This window comes from Rhagoletis pomonella, unplaced genomic scaffold (assembly GCF_013731165.1).
Source record: "Rhagoletis pomonella isolate Grant_MI unplaced genomic scaffold, Rhpom_1.0 Rhpom_scaffold_00009, whole genome shotgun sequence".
NCBI classification, from domain to species: Eukaryota; Metazoa; Arthropoda; class Insecta; order Diptera; family Tephritidae; genus Rhagoletis; species Rhagoletis pomonella.
The window spans coordinates 3864045-3885293 of record NW_023458563.1 but is presented as its reverse complement, the minus strand read 5'-3'; positions in this window follow the sequence as shown (position 1 = coordinate 3885293).

Here is a 21249-nt window from a genome sequence, read left to right as displayed (position 1 = left end):
TAAAACCATTTCTGGTTTGCCTAAATAGCTTGAAAAGATAAACTTCGGTTGACCTGCACTTTACGCAAGACCAGCGAAGGCCCTGGCCATCATTAATAGCGTCCAGAATTCTTCCTGTCAAACCAGCACATTTCAGATTGTAAATACCATCACACAGCCAGCACGATAAGTAGCGTTCAGAATCGCTTTTAATTTGGCAAGTATCAAGATCGCACTTCATATTGAAAGATTTATGTAATACACTCGTTAATAAAAGACAAACAAAATAAATTATAACAATTAAGGAGCTGATGTGAATAGCTTTAAATAAATGTAGCGAACAGTTTGAGTATCACTGTAATTATGATACTTAATAAACGCAGTGCAAACAGCTGTGATAAGAATTGCTAGAAAAAGTGAACAAAAAGAGCAGAACAAATGTGCAAAAACAAAATGAATTCAGTTAACTACAAAGGATACAACAACAATAATAGCAACAAATGACTCGGCAAAATTAGAATGTATGCTAGTGAAGTTTAATTAAATTTACTTTAATATAAAACCAATAACTTTCACGTTGCTTAAATTTTTCACACTATGATGCTCGTAAGCACTTTTTATCACTACTTTAACACAGAATCAGCACAATGAACTTAGTAAGTAGAAAGCCAAAATTAGAGCACAATAAAGTATAACCTCACAGCTTGACGTTTGCTTATATAGAATTGACAACAACAACTACGCTGTTGAGTTTAAATAGTGGCAAATCAGCTGCACTTGATAGTAGTTGGTTGAATAAGGAAAATGAATCAGCAACAAGAGTGAACATCGAATTCGCAGGTTCGATCCCTGCTGAAGTCTAGAAAAAAGAAGTCTGATGAGGACATGTGGTGATCTCCGAAATAGCTGCTATAACTTCTACCGCTTAGACTTTGTTGCTTTTTCAATTTTTCCTAATAACCAATCGTGGTATAAAGCTCAATAAAAAATATTTAAAAAATAAAATGTTAATAAGCCACAATAACATTGACAAATACATAGTTTAGGAAGAGCCTGCCTGAAACTATACAAAAAAGCAAATAAGCAAATGGATGTATAGAACTGACGGTGGTCGGAATCATTCCCCCGTGCATAAAATCACCCGGACTAAATCCCCCTGAAAAAATCCCCCGAAAAAAATCTCCCTGAACAAAAATCCCCTGGACAAAATCCCCTCAAAACACTATTCCCCCGGACAAAACCCCCGACCGGCAACAAAGAAAGGAGAATTCTACTTAGTGAGGATTATAATCCCTAAGCGCGGCCGAAGGCCGCCTACGCAGAAAAAGTTCGGCGCAAAAAGACTTCCGCCACTCTTTTCCGGCATCACGGAAAGGAGAATCCTACTCAGTGAGGGTTATAATCACTAAGCGCGGCGAAGGCCGCCTACGCAAAAAGAAGTTCTGCGAAAAAAGACTTCCGCCCCTCTTTTCCGGCAACAAAGAAAGGAGAATTCTACTTAGTAAAGATTATAATCCCTAAGCGCGGCCGAAGGCCGTTTACGCAGAAAGAAGTTCTGCGCAAAAAGATTTCCGCCCCTCTTTTCCGGCAACAAAGAAAGGAGAATTTTACTTAGAAAGGGTTATAATCCCTTAGCGCGGCCGAAGGCCGCTTACGCAGAAAAAAGTTCTGCGCAAAAAGACTTCCGCCCCTCTTTTCCCGCATCTCGGAAAGGAGAATTCTACTTAGTGAGGGTTATAATCCCTAAGCGCGGCCGAAGCAGCCTACGCAGAAAAAGTTCTGCGCAAAAGACTTCCGCCCCTCTTTTCCGGCAATACGGAGAGGAGAATTCTACTTAGTGAGGGTTATAATCCCTACGTGCGGTCGATGGCCGCCTGCGCCGAAATAAATGGTCAGCGGAAGAGTGCGGCGTATCCAATTAAATTATGGAATCAATATGACACAGTTTTGGCTAACTTGGCTAGAACCACAAATGCTTTGGAGGGATGGCACGGTTCTTTTAACACCAAAGCTGATGGGACACATGTGTCATTGTGGAGGTTCACTAATTTATTGAAGGAGGAACAAGGTCTGAGCTAAGCCACGTTTATTTTAGGTGACACTGGTGCAGAAGCTCCAGTGAGGAGAAAGAAGTATCGCGACTATGATGTTCGGCTGAAACGTATTGTGCAGTCGCACGCGGATTCCGATATTCTTGCATATTTGAAAAATGTTGCTAATTTAATTTCCGTTTAATGTTGATGATGGTAATTTTCTGCGTAATTATTCACGCTAATTGTTTATTGTTATTGTTGAATAAAGATTTGGTTCATGCTTTTTGTGTAAATTGCTATGCAGGAGCTATTAGAAGGTTGGTTTTGTGTGTTTTAGACCGGGGGGATTTTGTTGTGAGAGATGTATTATTGTTGATACTCGCGATATATCTGCGTAGTTGTTGCAGATAATATTTGTTTTATTTTTAACGCTGTTAATACCGGTTTTAGGACCAGCGGATAGCAAGATCCCTTATTGTGGGCTATTCTTCGGGTGATTTTGTCCGTTACTTCATTAACCTTTGGATGTCCTATGTTATACCAAAACCCAGAATACCATGCATACGCGGAAACCACATATTTCACAATGTCAATTACATGAATGCAGAGTTAAGTCTCGTAAAAAAATGCAAACTTGATTTCCCAAAATTTTAATTTCTACACATTCATGTTTCTGGCATGCGGGGAACGATATGTATTTGCCGATTTGTTTACAAAAATTATTTAAAGTCCGACGTCTCGGTTGCACAGCAAATCGGTTAATTGATTCTGCAATTATTTCACATTGATTTTGTAAAACAAATTTTCGATGTATGCTTAAGATGCAAAAACCTAAAGGTAAATTTTATAAGAATTAAACTAACTGTATGCAGTAACGAAATACTTACTAAAATTAATAAATTAAGTTTAAGCATATAATAAAACGTGATTGGACAGTTTCGGAAACGCTGGCTCTCACAACATCGAACAGCAACAGCACACCTGTCATTATAATTCATTTTCCTATTATTCGTTAAGTAATTTTGTTTTGCTTTCTCTACCGTTCTGCAGAATCGACGATCAGCGGTCAATCAAGAAACAGTTTTTTTTTTCTCGCTAACTCAGCGCTGATTTTATCGTCAACAAGTTTAGTTCTTTGTTAAATATACGGATATTTTGTCGTCTCGCTACTTTTTGTAGAATTTATTTAATAAATATATTGAATTGAACCCCCGAATTAAATTTAATTCGTCATTGCACAGACTTGCACAAACACTAATATTCGTAAATATACTTCAGTATTTAGTTGAAGATTTATTTAAAGAACTTCGTGAAAGACAACAATTAATCTTGTACTGCTAGAGGCTTGATAACCCAAACAATTGGCGCCGTTTATGGTGAAAGGCATTTAGTATCACACTTTTAAACTAAAGCTTTCTAACCCTTTCAGTATAAAGTTTCAACCACTGATTCTAAAAATTTTAAAATATGTATACGGCTAATTTTGTATCGTTCATTTCAAAAATCACATCAACAAATTTGTAACGCTTTGAGCTTTCTCGTCATTCAGGGTCCTTTATTATGGCCAGTGATATCTCAGGTGTTTAAAAATGGTCAACTATTTTTATTTTTTGCTTTCATGAAATATATTTCAAAACTATGAATAACACTGTGCCACAAAAACTAAAAAATTTCAGAACACACGAACTTTGGGCCAAATATAGTAAAACTGCGTTTTTAGTTTTTCACTCTGACGTTAGGATTTTTCTTTTCAAAGGAACTTGAAATATATGGTATAATATATATATAAGATATGATTAATTAAAAAAATTATTTAATAAAATCAGTGCAATGTAGAATAACATTATGGGTACCAAATGAAAGAGAAAATTCTATGGAATTTAAAAGCATAATCTGCCTTATCCTGAGTTTCGCCTGAAAAAAATGCACCCGAAAATTTGTCATCCACCCATAGTAAAACCATGGAAACCCAAAGTGAAAAGTGATCCGGCTCGGGGAAAATGAGACTCATGATAAGGCTGAATAAAGGGTTTTGGCTTACAAGGACGAATAGGTATTGAAAATGTGCTTTTAATAAATTTTATCTTTTCAAGTTAATAAAGTTTGCAGGACGAAATTCGATTTAAACAATAAATAATGCAAATTTTCAAGGATTTTTAAGCACAACATTTTTAAAGGACATTTCCATACCCATTCGTCCCTATGCACGAAAAAATTTATTCTGTTATAATTCTAAAAAATTTTTTCTTATATAGTATCTTTATACTACACTGCACTGAATTTTTAACTAATTTTTTGAAATAATCATATTTTTTAAATTCCAAACTCCTTTAAAAAAAATCCTGATATCAGAGAGAAAAACTAAGTACGCAGTTATACGTGACTCAAACAAATGACCACGTGTTGGTTTTTTTCAATATTCGTAATGTTTTTCGAGCTACTTTTTCAAGCTTTAACAAAAATCACATAAATCACAGTTACAAGCTTTATACAAAATTTCTCAAAATTCTTTAGAACATCTTTAGGTATGCAATTTTAGTCTAATGAAGTGCAAGTTTAAAACGGCTAAAAAATCCCGTTGATTTCTTAAATTTTTTTTTTTTGTGACGGAGTTTTGCACTTTTTCCATATAAGCATGAATTTCTCATGAAACAAAATGCGGGAGACCGTTTGCAACAAAATTTCAAAAAATCAACGCCATTTTTTGTAAATTACACTTGTTATATAAATAAAAGTCTAAGTTCGGGCGGAGCCGAACATTAAATACCCGGCGCAAGTATTAAATATATATTTTTCACCTATCCGAGAGATACCGCTACATGGCAAACCGGGGTGTATCAATTTTGAGTAAATTAGCGTAATTAAATTTCGAAAAATTGAAGTTTCAAGCATTTCTGAAATTTACTGTTATGTCAAAAGCGGCCGTAATTTTATTTCGATTTCAATAATTTTCAACGTTTTGCTTCTATGTGGCAAGCACATATATGGCCGAGATACATATATGTGATCATAAGTGGGCGGTGCCACGCCCATTTTCCAAAATTTTATCCTAAACGTATTTTTTGGTCAAGAATTGTTGGAAGCATTAATTTTGAATAAATTAGCTTTAATAATTATTACTGATTTATCGAAGATTTCGTATTAAAGCATATCAAACTAAAAAATAATTTTAATATAAGTTGAAAATAATAATGAACAAAAAATACTAGTTTTATTGTGAAAAAGTGTGGGTTGCTCGATAGACGAAAAATATGGCAAAGAGCGCCCCACGCTTTTTCACAATAATACTAGTATTTTTTGTTCATTATTATTTTCAACTTATATTAAGAATTATTTTTTACTTTTTAGTTTGATATGCTTTAAAAGCGTGTTTTTTAGTTTTCTAAGCTATATTTATTTTTAATTTTTTAGATCGATTTATTGTTAAAAATAATTTTTTTTCTAAATGCTCGAGTGCTCGAGTCGGAAAGACGGTACGCATGCGCAGACAGCGTGGTTGTCTTACTTGCTCTCACACAGAGGCTGTGTGAGGAAATTATTTAATCCTGGCGATCCTAATCAGGATAATGAGATAAATTTATGAAATTCTTTTATTGTCGCTCGAGTGTCCCCCTGCTCATAGGTAGCGACGCCATGTGCTGATTTCTACATTTGTACATATGTATATATGCTCAGTTGTACATTTGTACATTTTCGTAGTATATAGGAAGCAATATCAGAGAACTTATAAGAACGAGAAGGTGGATATTTTTGAGTGAAAATATTGTCGTCTGAAATGGATCCACTAGGGAATTTCACCACTCGCTTTTAACATGTTCACAGAAGTTTTTAATATTTTTTGTTTATATTCTCTGTTAAAATGTTGCGTGCGGTTTGTAAGGTTTTGTTGAGAATAATTGCGGGAACATGAAACAAGTGTGTATATGCACGATTTTTTTCTGCGCAGCATTTATTTACTTAAAATAAAGATGAAAATTGCTTATATTTTTTAGGCTGTGTTTCACCAGATTCAGTTAAGTGAAAATTACTTTAATTTTCGAATTTTTGCTTTCATCGATCAATCCCTTCCCTGTCCAATGAGTCATAAGTGGCTCACGAGAGCGTGTTGAAATAAGTTCATGAGTCACATGTGACTCATTTTTGGGTACAATTGCGTGTGACGTTCTTCAGCATATTAGAGCAAACAACCTGTGGACGTGGGGCATTAACAAAATGCATTGTATGAGGACAGGGAAGTTGTTAATTTATTTTTAATTTTGATTTAAGTGACCTATGCTCTTCACTTAAATAAAAATTAAATCATAACAACCACACTCTGGGCCGGTCTGGTTATCACTACTTGCCGGTTAAACACCATTATCGACGATTTCGACAGCATGCATATAACATGTGATCGATAAAGCAGTCGTTGTATCTAACCGGAGCTTCTACCTCCGATTTGTGCTAATCAGACATTGAACAACCGGCCCTCAGAGATGTTACACGTTTAATCAGCTGATCAACTTACACACACCACAAGTTTGTGTATCTGCTGGTTGGCGAAAATCCTCCTAGATATATCCTCCAAGCGGGTGCCGACTGGGCAATGGGCATCGCTGCTTACACCGCTGTGGCAAGGTAGGCCTGTTCCTATGGCTGCAGTGGTGCAAGCAGGCGGGGCCTAGCCAAGGCCGAGGTATAAACTCCCCTGCCTCATCTAGGTCTAGTGGTAGGCCGTACGGGCTCGTCCGAGGGGGGCTGGGGTGGCCATACTTAGGCTATTTCTAGGGGGTACCTGGCGGTAGGTATAAAACGCCCCCCTAATCCAGGGTGTCATGCGTCACCGTGCCCATTGGATGGTTTGCAGTCAGGGGGTTTTCCGACTGTATTCTAACGGCGCCTCCCGGATACCTGTCCGCCTCCGGGAGTAACGGTGGACTTACCTCAGCATGGGGCTCTGCTGAGGCCGACCGTTTTTCCCCTTACCCATATTTTCGGTCGCCGAACGGTTTCGGCTCAGTAGGCGACCAACGAACCAGAAATGATGAACTCAAAAAATGTAGCCCCGGATCCCTGCACGGGTAAAAATGCCGCCGACGGACACGGCGTTAAAGTCTGTCTAAAAACGACATCTTCGGTAGCCGCTGGAGCGGTCCCGAAGGAGCCTAAACGGCTAACAATACTAAATGTTGCGCCCGGCGTCAGTAGCAACAAACCCCTGGTGGGTAGTGGTCAACTGGCGTCTGGGTTGCAAGCGGAGCCTGCACGGCCAATTGACCTCTCGTGCCAGTCGTCCACATCTCTGGAAGCTGCGAGTACACCCCTTGAGGGCAGCTCCAAAGCGGCGCCGGGAGAAGGCGATACTGGCACCCGGAAGTCCTGCACGGACAGCACCACCGACCGCAAGCCCCTTGAGGGTAGGAAGTCGGATCAACGCAAAGGCGTCCCAGGTCCCAGTGGTTCGAGGACCAAAAAAGAAGTCCGACCAGCAGTCAGGGCGAAAAGGGACAGAAGAGCCGCTTCTAGACTACTGAGGAAGTTCGGCAATGACCCGGTTCCCGAGAGTATGAGGGAAGTGGTTGAGAGGGCGAGGGGCGTTCTCTCCGAAAGTCGTGAGCGACCTCAGGAAGGAAATGCCGCCAACAAACCTGCACCCACTCACTCTCGTCCTAGGGAGCTGGGCAGCAAAAGGCAAAGGTCAGCAGATAACGTGGATGCTGCTCCTAAGAGGCCCAAAACCTCTAACGCTAACAGCCCTCTTAACCCTCCAAGGGCTCTGAGGGCTTTCAGTGATGTGGCCAAGGACCACTTGATCCTGGCGGTTATGGATAGGGGGCACCCGGAAGGAAACCTGACGGCCGACAACTGGAGGTCCGTCCTGGTGGGTCTCTGCCGGGTGTACAAGGAGATTATCCGGAAAAATCCTGGCCCTGCGCCAACTGTCCGCGATGCTGGTCTCTACCAAGGCCGCATCAAATTAGTTTCCTGCGCTGATGAACGGTCGGCGCGACTTTATAAGGAAGCAATTTCTTCTCTTGGGGAACTGTGGCCCAGCGCTGACTTGGTGGCAGTGCACAGGGATGAAATCCCTTGTAAGCCGCGAGCCAGAGCCTGGGTCCCAGAGGAACCCTCGAGTCCTGAGGAGATTCTGGATATCATCCAGGTCTCAAATGATGCACTACCGGCCCTTGATTGGAAAGTAGTGAAGGTCAGCGAGGTTAGGGAGCAGCAGCGTTACATCACCTTGGTGATAAACGAGGAGTCTCTCCCGATCCTTGCTGACTGCAAGGGAGTAATTAGCTACGGCTTTTACTCCATTACCCTCAAAACCCAAAAAGGGAATGAGGGTAAAATGATAGAGCCGGGGAACACCGAGGGTGAACCCGAGGCTGGCAATCTTCCGCCTAAAGGCGGCCCTATATCTGGAGCAGAAAACGCCTTGAGCGGTCCTGCTTCTAACCAAGAGGTCCAGGAGGTTCTCGAGGCCACTTGCCCGGTGGTGAGGTCAGACTCGGCAGCGGAAACAGATAGCGATACGCAATCTGTTTCTGGTGACGGATCGGTACTTAACCGGTGGACGAGGGAGTTCGGGAACCTGCTTCTGACGTCGGACTCAGAGGACGCCGATGATACCATCGTTGAGGCGTTCGATAGAACCCCGCCAGAAGTGATGGACGGGGACGATATTTTATAAGCTGTGGATGAAGGTTCTACAAATAAACCTTCATCACTCTAAAGCAGCTTCTGCAGCTCTGCTCCTGCACCTCAGTGATAGAGGGGAGGAGCTAGTTTTTGTCCAAGAGCCCTGGGTTGTTAAGCACAGGGTTTGTGGACTTAATTCTGATGCTTACCGCATAGTGTCGGCACCTGTGGCAGGTAAGATCAGGGCATGTATATTAATCAAAAAAAGTATTTCTTATAATTTACTCACACAGTTCAGCGATGAAGATACGGTGAGCATCTCTGTGGAAAGCCAATCCACAACACTCTGGCTGGTCAGTACATACATGGCCTACGATCGCCAAGACTGCCCTCCCGCTCGGTTACTGGACGTGGTGAAAGAGGCCAACTCGAGGAAGTTTCCCATAGTCATAGGAGCCGATGCGAATGCGCATCACGCGGTATGGGGATCTACCGACATCAACCCGAGGGGTGAGTTGTTACTTGATTTTATATTATTATATAATCTAGCCATCTGTAATATTGGTGATAAACCCACTTTTGTAACCTCAAATAGGAAGGAGGTATTAGATATTACCTTATCGTCTAGCGCTTTCTTTGAGAGTATTAGGGAGTGGAAGGTACTGAGCGACCATTCATTCTCTGATCACATGTATCTCTCATTTGTAATCTCCTTTGAACTTCCGGCCTCGGTTGCTTACAGAAACAAGAGACGTACTGACTGGACTAAGTTTAGGAAAGTACTCTCGGGGAATTTGCTCAACAAGGCTTCTCTCAGTAAGCTAGGCTTACTGTCTCCACCTGATGAAGCGGAGCTTTCTCTCGCAAACCTTGCTTCTCTCGGTGAGTTAGGCTCATCGGAACAAATTGAAGAAGCCGTTGATTGCATTACCGAAGCCTGTAATTCGGCCTTATCTGCGTCCTGCCCACTTGTACTTCCGAGAGGAAAGAAGAAGCCACACTGGTGGAGCAAAGAAATCGCCTCTCTAAGGAAGGAAAGCAGGATACTCTTTAATGCGGCAAAGCGCGATGGTTCATGGGCTGCATATAAGGCAGCCCTGAAGAAATTCAAAAATGCCACCAGGAAAGCCCAAAGGGACTCCTGGAAGGATTACTGCGATAGCATAGAGGGTCAGTCGGAGGGAAATCGCCTGCGAAAGGTGCTTGCGAAAAGTCCGACGAACCCGATGTATATTCAGAAACCAAATGGTGACTGGACGTCATCTCGTGAGGAAATGCTTGAAGTCCTAATGAACGCGCATTTTCCAGGATGTACTGCGGAGCCCAACACCGCGGCTATTATCTCTGAACGGCCGTTGACTTCAGCGGACTTCATTGATGTACAAAGGGTAGACTGGGCCATAAAGTCCTTCCAGCCCTACAAATCTCCAGGTATGGATGGTATCTTCCCTGCCCAACTTCAGTCAGCATCTGACGTGTTATGTCCGATACTTGTCTTAATCTATAAGGCTTGTATCAAGCTTAGTTTCATACCCAAGGGTTGGACCCTGGCGAAAGTTGTTTTTATTCCCAAGGGAGGTAGACCCTCCCACGTTAAACCAAGTGATTTTCGACCGATAAGCCTTACTTCTTTCTTTCTCAAGGTTCTGGAAAGACTTGTAGACTTGCAGATCCGACAGGAAATTGATGTAAATAATCTCTCTAGCTATCAGCACGCCTACTGGAAAGGTAGATCTGTGGATACAGCTTTGCATAGTATTGTCAGCACCATTGAAAAGACTCTCGCTTTTAAGGAATTTGCACTAGGCGTGTTCCTGGACATCGAGGGTGCTTTCAATAATGTTCTCCCGGGAGCGGTCCTTCAAGCCCTAGCTCGCCTTGGGCTGGATCACCCTATGGTTGAGTTTGTTCGTCGCCTCTTAGGCAGTAGAACTATTTACTCGGAGATGGGGGAGGTATCTATAACAAGATATGCGAGTCGCGGAACCCCACAAGGCGGTGTTCTCTCCCCACTTCTTTGGAATCTAACTGTGGATACCCTGCTGTCACGGTTGCAAGGCACAGGTTGCCAAGTCATTGCTTACGCGGATGATCTTGCCCTGACGGCAATTGGTAAGCACCCCCAAGTTCTATGTGACTTAGTTCAAGGCGCCTTACGCGTCGTGGATACCTGGTCCAAAGAAGTAGGACTTAGTGTCAATCCGGCAAAAACGGCCATGGTTCTGTTTTCAAAGAAAACGAAAGCTGTCCGGCTACAACCTCCTTCCTTGAACGGTATCGTACTGACTTTCTCGGAGGAGGTTAGATATCTGGGCGTTATTCTTGACAGAAAGTTAACTTGGCGGCGCAATATAGAAGAGCGCTGCAAGAAAGCTATAACTGCTATGTATGCCTGTAAATCGGCGATTGGGAAAAAAATGGGGATTGAAGCCTCATATTGTGAACTGGATGTACACAGCGGTTGTGCGTCCCATTCTATTCTACGGCATAACGGTTTGGTGGCCGTCCGTAGATAAATCTACAATAAGAAACAAATTAACAGCGGTCCAAAGGGTGGCGTGCATGATGATCACGGGAGCGTTACCATCGACGCCGACTAAAGCCCTAGAGACCTTGCTTCACTTGCTACCTGTGGACCTATATGGTAAACTACAGGCAAGCTGTAATGCTATTAGATTAAATGCGCTAATCAAATGGAGTGACACGAGGTTTGGGCACTCTAGGATCTTGGAAAATCTTCCAGATGACTTTAGGCGCCTGGACTACACAGTCCCGTCTACGGGACTAAAGAATTATTTCCGGACAAGGATCCCCTCAAGGGAAGAATGGGAGGAGGATTCGGTCCTGATATCGTATTCTGACTCAACAGCCATCTACACTGATGGCTCTAAGTTGGATCTGAAGGTAGGAAGTGGGGTATACTCGCAAGAACTCTCACTTAGCCTCAGTTTCCGTCTGCCAGATCTATGCAGCGTTCTTCAGGCTGAACTAACAGCAATAAATGAAGCTGCAAGCTGGCTGATCGATTCTCTAATTAATCTGAAGGCGGTAACAATCTTATCTGACAGCCAAGCGGCTATTAAAGCACTTAAAAGTGACAAATCTACGTCGAAGGTTGTCTTGGAATGTAGACGTACTCTTAATGAACTGGCAAGGTGTTACGTCACTAATGTTGTGTGGGTGCCAGGCCACAAAGACATACCAGGAAACTGTACTGCAGATGAACTAGCAAGGAAAGGAACCTTGTTGCCTGCAATCAGTACAGCCCGTAATGCGGGCATTCCGCTATCTTCTTGCAAGCTCTGGCTTGAGAATAACTTCGTCGGACAGGCTAATAAAAGATGGTCTGAGGAGCCTACTTGCAGGATAGCAAGACATATCTGGCCTAAGCTTGACAAGCGTAGATCTCACCCTCTTCTCCACTTGGAGCGACCACTGTTGCGGCATGTTATTGGAGTTCTCACCGGGCATTGCCTGATGGGAATCCACGCCACTAGAATGGGTTTGCAGTCAAACGACTACTGTCGTAGCTGCCGCGATGAGGAGGAAATCGAAAGCGTGGAGCACTACTTATGCCACTGTCCTGCTCTGGCTAGAGCTCGCCGATGCTCGTTCCTCCATTATTCTTTTGAATGTCTGGCCGAACTGGATTCAGCCAGTGTCTATGACTTTGTGCGCTTTATCAGAGCAACGAAGTGGTTCCACTACTAGGGTAAGAGGAGGGACATATGGAGTCTCTTATACGGCATCACAACGGGCCCTTGGTGGCCTAAGTGTGCTCTTTTCCTGAGGGATTAGGGCAGCCGAGTTAACCTAACCTAACCTAACCTTGTGTATCTGCTGCTTACTTGTATACCAGCCCTGATTTTACAACACAGCGTGCCAAAGCTTTCAAAAGCTCTCCGTACAATTTATATAGGGCGGGCACAAAATGAAAGCTTTCTCTGGTCAAATCTGTTTTACAACCACTCTGTACTCACTTAAATAAAGAGCTTATTGAAACTGATAATAATTTAAATGAGAATTAAATAAAAAATTAAATTAAAGTTAATTTCCACTTAAATGAGTCTAGAGAAACGCAGCCTTAGTTACATGGAAATTCTTCTTCGAAGATATGCTTCGACTGAAAAACGTGGATATGTTAAGAAATATGCAAAAATGCAATTGCCAAACTAGTTGGTGATTTGCCGTCGGCATTTCAAATCGACTTTTTCTTTTTTACCAATTCTTATGGTAGCAACAAACCGCAATTTTCTAGCTGCCTTAGTTTTTTCACAAATTCACTTTAAAGACGGACAAATTGACCAAAAAAAAACTTACAAATGCATTGCACTTGTTAACTTCAAACATGTTTTTCTCGAAAAATTATTTTCGAGTTTTATGAACATTAATCCTTGAAAATGTGCTGCATGATCATTTTTCACTGCAAGTCGTATTATTTGTAATTAATGGGGCATATTCATTATCAAAATAAAGTCGACACTAAAGTTAGTTACAGCTTTTTGACATAATTTTCAATAGAGTGTCTGTGAAAAGGGCTGCACTAACTTTAGAATCGACTTTCTTTCTACTACAATGAATATGTGCCAAAAGTTTTGGAGTCAAATGCAAATGTATTTCGCACGCCAGCGCATACGGATCTACATATCAGAGACTGGCAAACGAAGCTGATTTTTTGACTATAAGCCTGCTCACATTAAAAACGGGGGATGAACGAACACCAGCGCATAGCGTACAGTCCCTGCAGGGAAACCGCTGACTAGTGAATCAAATTTCTAGTTCCGTACTAGGTCTTTATCGCCAAAAAGGAACTAGACCGATATGAACTAAATCCCCACCAGTCCAAAATCGGAGAAAAGTGGTACTTTTAAAAAACTATTTTATTTCAGTTTTTTTCACTACAGATCTATATCTAAAGTGACGAATTTAGAAAAAGTTCGGAACTAAAGAAAAAGGGATGCAGAACGAACTAGATCCTATTTGTCGAATTTAGAACTATTTCGGAACTATCGAATAAGGGATGCAGCTGGGGGCTTGTTTACTTTACATAGATATGTGTTCGGCGGCTTTTTCGTTCAAATACGCTTCTATTCTGTGTTTCGCAGATGCTATTTCATAGTTTGGTAATACAAAACAAAGCTTTGCGTTAACATATTAACATCTTGAGGCCATCTGGAATCTAACCAATAACAGCGAGCACCTCTGCAAAGTCAACTACAGCAAGGTATGTAAACTTACATTTCTTATAATCATTCAAACAAATTTAATTTCAAATTGAAAAAACGTTTATTTGAAAATAATGTAAAACCGAAAAGATTGAAAAATCATGATACTTTTTTCTTTCGTCTGTCGATTTTAGAACTAGTTCGGAACTATAGAATTTAGGACTAGTTCGGAACTATCGAAAAAGGGATGCAGCGGGGGGCAATTGACACTTCCTAGGACATCGCCATGTTAAATTCGCCAGTTGCTTGCATGCAAAAGAGATTTATCGCGAACCAGTACTGGGTCTAAATGTACTAGAAGCGCCCCAGTTCAGAACTAGAGATTTTCCCCACAGGGGTGCTTGCAAATACAGCCACCACAAGTGAACGATACTTATAACAGCTCGTACTGATATTTACTACGTTTATACGTAAGCTATTTGCAAATAAAAATAATTTGCAGTACCTAACTCACTGTTTATTCGATGGTGCAAAATTCTTTTTTAATATTGCCTGATTATAAAAAGGCAATAATATGACCATCGTAAAAGAAAATTAAGTTAAAAATGGCAACGTCTTGATTATAAAAAGGCAATAAGATGACCATCGAAAAAGAAAATAAGCCTAAGAATGGCGGCGTCTTGCGCTTACTTGCAGATAGTACCACTAATCAATACTTATTTGCGTGGTTTAGTTATTTGCAAATAATACGCGCGTATGAACGTAGTAATTGACTTCGGCAAAACAGTATTCCGAGTGAACGTGCACGAAACCAGCAACCGCCGCATTTGATCGACTGCGGAAAGCACGATACTGCATTTGGACGGTTACTGAAAGCACGAGAGCTCATTTGGACGGTTGGCGAAGCAAGACGCCGCAGTTCATTTGTTACAGAAGTCGTTTGACTTGTTGCTGATAGCCATTTCATTTGTTGCTGAAGGCATGTTTGATGGGTTGTCGAAGTCATGATACCAAGGCGTATTTAACAGGTGATAGCAGCACCCTTTCTTTTTCTTCGCCTCACGGCTTCATATGTCAAATGGCTGCTGTTGATTGGTTGGAGCAGTTGATTGTTTATTGTTTTCAGTTCTCTTTCACATCCTTCGTTTGAAATTTTTGACAGTCCTCGCCGCAAAAGCAAAAACAAAATACATGTACATTTTGTTATTGGCGTACCGATACCACCTTATTGAATACGCCTTGCATGATACTGTATTTCAAAAACAATTCAACGACATTTGCTTGTTTGAAATGAAGCAATGATATGTACATACATTCATACATACGTACGTATACACATTCCTCACAACAAGCCTACCAACACGTTCTTGGCGCCAGCAGAGAGTGAAACAGTGCTAGTGGCTGAAAAGTCCCAAAATTTAGTGGGAGGAATTCTTGGGCATATTTACAACATATTGCAAGCTAAAATTTTACATTTTCATTCGTATCATTGGGATACTCTTCGCATATAAAAGTCCCATTTTAAATCGTTAATAAATGATAGCACCATTGAAGCAATATGCAATAAAATTTAAGGAGGGCACCTCAAATCAAAGGTGGACAGGAGACAAGAGTTTCTCTAACACTAATTTATAATTTTATTTTATTTTTTTGGGCGAAGTTTGCCGCACATTTATTGCAATTGCATATCTCCAATCCTATCAATTTTACGCGGTGTGATGCTCCCAGGGATCTGCATTGGATTCAGATTGGAAATCAATCATTTTCTATATCCCCTTTGAAAATTTCCAAAAAGTTTTAATGGCAAGTTACAAAATGGCGTTGCAAGTAATATTTCGTCATTCGTTTAATAATTACAAAGCACAACATACACCAGGTACGCTTCGCACTCAAAATTGCATTGTGTTTTTTTTCAATAAATTTCGTTTTCACTTTCAGTAAATACGAATGTTAAATCAATTTATAATATAATTTTTTTTCAGTGCTGACATATTTTGTATTATTTTTTCATTCTATAATTGTTTGTGTAAATTTGTACATTTTACTGGTGTGCCTTAGCTTCATATGCGAGGGCGTTTGCTTTACCCTTCCATATGAAACTCAGGCACTTTCATATGAATTGTGTTTATATGTCAGGGCATACGGGAGGGCGATACATTTTTTTTTATATTTAAAGTGTAACAGCCCTATTCTAATAAAACCTCACAACTGAGTTGTGAGCAAAAATTTTTGAGATTTCTTGTGAGGTCTATTTTGTGAGGTTATTCTTGGCCACACCTCATAAGAAAAAAGCTCAACAAAATCACCATACGAGGTGAAAAGCGTTTGCTGTCAAACAGCTGTTTCGTAAATAAAATATAGACAAAAGATGGATGCTCAACCACAGGAAAAGTAAGAATTTTTGCAATTTGTATATTTCTTTTTGATAATTACTTATTTTATTTATCTTCTAGGCGAATTCAAAAAGAAAAAACAACTCAGGAGCAGCTGCAGTTCTTCGTGCAATTCTGCAATGAGCATCCTGAGTTGCAGCGTGGTAAATGTGTGCCCAACAACCCGCAACTTTTGCAGAAGTTGTGGACGGAGATGGCGGACACTCTCAACTCAATGAGAGGTCCAACACGAAGTGCGGCCAAGTGGAAAGAAGTAAGTAAGATTTTTCTGTGCTTGTTTCTACACATATGAATGTTTTCTGCGCAGTCACTTATGCATTGGAAGCACCAGTTGCGCAGTCGTGCGCGAAGAATAAAAACGCAGGCTCAAATGACTGGAGGAGGGCCTCAAACCTCTGATATAACAGAGTTTGAGCAGCAGGCCATTGCAACCTTTGGGTCTGCAGCTGTAGACGGGTTGCCCGGTGTGCCCGGCACCTTGGGTTATTTATTTATAATTGTAAAAATACATATTTATCCATACATATGAACATATCGCGCATTTAATTAAATATTGTCATAATCCAAAGAAATATAAAATCTTGTTAAATATGCAAAAATTACCGCTACCTGTTCTTCTATGTTGCGTAAATTTCATTTTTACCATTTCAGTATACTTATGTAAATTTAAAACTTTAGAGGTGTTTTCTTGAGTTTTTTGTTTTCTGAGTTATGACAGTATTGAAATAAATGCGATGCGCGCATAAGTGCACGATATAAATAGATTTTTTATTTCCAATAAGGATTTATCACCACTGTCCGTCATTGTGGAGGAAGTATCATCTCCTCCACCAGCAACGTCGACTTTTGCTCTCACTGCTGATGCGTCTCCTACGACTGTTGTTGGCAATGTTGCGTCGCCTGCCGTTGTTGTGTTAGCGAATGCTGAGGCTTCACCGATTCCGTCGCCTACTGCAGCGAAAAAGATGTCATCAGCAGCAGTTTTAAATGCGGTGATGGCGAACATGGAAGCCCGCGATAGGAGAGAGGACCAAGCTATTGCTTTTCAAGAGCGTATTGTGGAGCAAAATACGGGAATCGCTGCTGCCCTTACGCAGGTAGCCCAAGCGCTAACTGGGGTTACTGAAGCCATAACAAAATTTATTGAAAAAAATTGAGGTATGTTTTCTGTTGAAATCTAATTTTATTTTGAATTAATTTCGTTATTTATATTACAGGTGGTTGTAGTTTCTGTTGTTGTTGCAGCATAACACGTTCCCCAAGGTTATTTAATCAGATGTGGAATTATTTAGTTGAATTTATTTTAAGCGACTGTTGCTCTAAATGTTAGTACAGTAAAAATGGTAAGGTACATAAATCGTTTTAATTATTGCTGAGTAGTTTTAAGAGATCTTAAAAATAGAATTCCGGGTCTCAGGACATAGTGGAATTTCCGCCATCTTGAAAAGAAGGATGTAAACGTTTTTCGCAATCAACATCGATACGGTGCATATTTTAGAAAAAACTTAGAAGTACTTTTTATCTAGCGTCATTATTTTGATTCTTAATGAAAAATTAATTATCACATTTTTTCACTTTTCAACAGTGGATTATCTTAAACCGTTTATTGAATAGTATTATTTTCGTGGGAAAAATTAAAAAAAGTTTTCACAATTTTTTTGTTAACAAGCAAAATAATTACGATAGAAGAAAACTGCAAACAACAAGTGTAGATTTTTTCATTCAGCAAAAAGTACTCCTGAGTTTTTTCTAAAAAAAGAACTGTATCGATGTATAATGTGAAAAACGTTTACATCCTTCTTTGCAAGATGGCTGAAATTCCACTACTTCCTGAGACCCGGAATTCTATTTTTATCGTGTCTTAAACTACTTAGCAATAAACAAAATGATTTATGGACTTCACAAAAAGCCAATTTTGCTAGTCCCACTGTACTATAGTGGTTTTCATAACTTTACGACACCCAGAAATTGACAAGATTTGTGTATTTATTTTGTTATTTTTTAATTTCAATAGCTTGTTTATAAAAATATAGTTTACTCTTTAAGTAGCCCGGAACGATTTTCTTTTCAAGTTTTGACCATCTATTTGTATTTATCAATTTTCATCATATTTTTTTAGGAAAAGATAGTGCATGCTACAATGAAAATCAAATAACTGGAAGCTTTAAACTTAGTATACGATTTATGATAATTCGACGAAGTTCGAAAAATAGACATCAAAATTTAAAACTTTTTAATTGGAATTTCTAGAAATAATTCGGGTATGCAGTTTTGTAGCCCATTCAATTTTAATAGAATATTGTGCAAGTATGAATTAACTCACAATTCTCGTTGATTTTTGAGAATTTATTTCGTTAACGCTGTTGCTCATTTTCTCCCATACAAAAAAAAACTTTTGAACATACACTTGTGATCAACTGATTAAGTCATCAACATTTTGATCAATTTTGGCTATTTTTCTTTAGTTTATTTAATGTTTATTATTTTTCCATTAAAGCCTAGCTCATTTTATAACAAACACCATATAAATCCCCATTTCAAACTTTGTGCAAAAATTATAAAAAAATCCGCATAGTTTCAGCTTTATTTTAAACTTTTTATTCAGATTTTTTAGAATTATTTTGAGTATGCAGTTTAATAGGCCCATTTTAAAAAATTAAAAAAATGAGCAACACCGCTAACAAAATAAATTCTCAAAAATCAACGAGAATTGTGAGCTAATTCATACTTGCACAATATTGTATTAAAATTGAATGGGCAACAAAACTGCATACCCGAATTATTTCTAGAAATTCCAATTAAAAAGTTGTAAATTTTGATGTCCATTTTTCGACCTTCGTCGAATTATTATAAATCTTATACTAGGTTTAAAGTTTTCAGTTATTTGATTTTCGTTGTAGCATGCACTATCTTTTCCTAAAAAAATATGTTGAAAATTAATAAATACAAATAGACGGTCAAAACTTGAAAAAGAAAATCGTTTCTAATTATCGGGCCACCGGTGTACATACCTCTTATTAAAATTAATTTTAAAACATAAAACCAAAAACAAAACTGAAAATAAAATGAAATGGATTAAATAAATTTAATAGAATTAACCTGAAATTCCAAATATATTATTTTTTAGTACTTCGTAGTCGTAGGTTCTAAAGAGACATTATATAACGACTCCTAACTCTTGCACCCTCCCTTGCATTAGAATTTTCTTCAGCTCCGATAAATACTTCGGAATCTTCCAATTCTTCTTGAATTACCTCGAAACCGAGGTCAGCAGCCACACCATTTTTCAGAAGGATGTTATGGAGAATAGTGCAGGCATATATTATAGTCGCTGCTCATTCCGGACTATAATGAAGTATGCGGTGTTTCGACAGGCACCGGAATCGTGATTTTAAGACACCGAAAGCTCTTTCAATTGTATTGCGCGTTTTAGCGTGCAACTTATTGTAACGGATTTCCCTGGTGTTTGAGGGCTCTGCTAATGGTGTTAATAGCCAAGGCTCCAATGGATACCCCTGGCCACCTAACAACCACGAATCACTTTGGGCGTTGTGGTTCCTCATCAAGTGCAGTTGGGTTGGGGATGTCGTCCAGATGCCAGAGTCGTGGCAAGAGCCAGGATATCTCGCATTGACTGCCGTAAATAGTAATCGATGCTCACACACCTTTAATAACAAATAATCAAAAATTAAAAATTTAAAAAAATACAATGTTTACATACTGCTTCTACATTTAGGCTGTAAAAGCCCTTTCTGTTCATAAAAAGGGACAGGGGTGTGTTAGTATCTGTTGACGTCGGTGAAATAATCCCCACATGCGTACAATCGATTGCTCCAATTGCACCTTTCATTCCAAATTTTGTATAAAACCTATTTTCAAAAATATTTATACAAACATACATAAAAAAACAAGTAAGAGCAGCGCTGTCTTCGGCTATGCCGAAGGCTTCATACCTTTCATGAACATCTGCAAATTTTACTTTGACAGATTACTGCTTTTGAATACATCTGCATACATCGATAGAGGAGTTACATACTTATATAAAAAATCGCATCTAAACAATCAGAGGTATGGAATATATAGTTTATATGGCACCAATCTAAGTGATTTTCACTGCTATGTGATCGGTATGTAAACCGGTAACACAATTTGTTGGATTTAGTTTCCTACATAAAGGAGATATATCGCAAAAACTGGTATCTGAACAATCAGTGCTATAGGAGATAAAGCTTATACAGCATAGATTTTGACGATTTTCTCAGTAGACTTTGTATTATTATTTATAAAATATCTTACGAAATTTATCGGTTTTAGCTGTTCAAATAAAGGAGTTTTACAGTAAAATCCCATATCTGAACAATCAGATGTATGGAAGATATATGTTGTAGTCACCCGATCCTTGTTATTTTCACTGTAAGTATTCTGTTAATAATGAGTGAAAATGGTGCGAAATTTCATGTTCCTAGCTGCATAAATGGAGGAGATATGATAAAAGACCTCATATCTGAACAATCAGTTGTATGGGGGCTGCAGGTTATAATGAACCGATCTTCGTTATTTTCACTGTAAGTCTTCCGCTGATAATGAGTGAAAACAGCGCGAAATTTCATGGTCCTAGCTACATAAATGGATGAATTATAACGAAAAATCTCATATCTGAACAATCAGTTGTATGGGAGCTATAGGTTATAGTTTTCCGATCTTTTTAATTTTCACTGTAAGTTTTCTGTTGATAATTATTGAAAACAGTGCTGAATTTCCTGTTCCCAGCTATATAAATTGAGGAGTTATAACGAAAAATTTGATATCTGAACAATCAGTTGTATGGGAGCTATAGGTCATAGTGAACCGATCTTTGTAATTTTCACTGTAAGCATTCTGTTGATAATGGGTGCAAGTGCTGCAAAATTTCATGTTCGTAGCTGCATAAATGGAGAAGTTATAACGAAAAATCTCATATCTGAACAATCAGTTGTATGGGAGCTATATGTTATAGTGGTCCGATTCTTGTGGTTCCGACAAATGATTAATACATTATAAAAATACACCCACCTACCA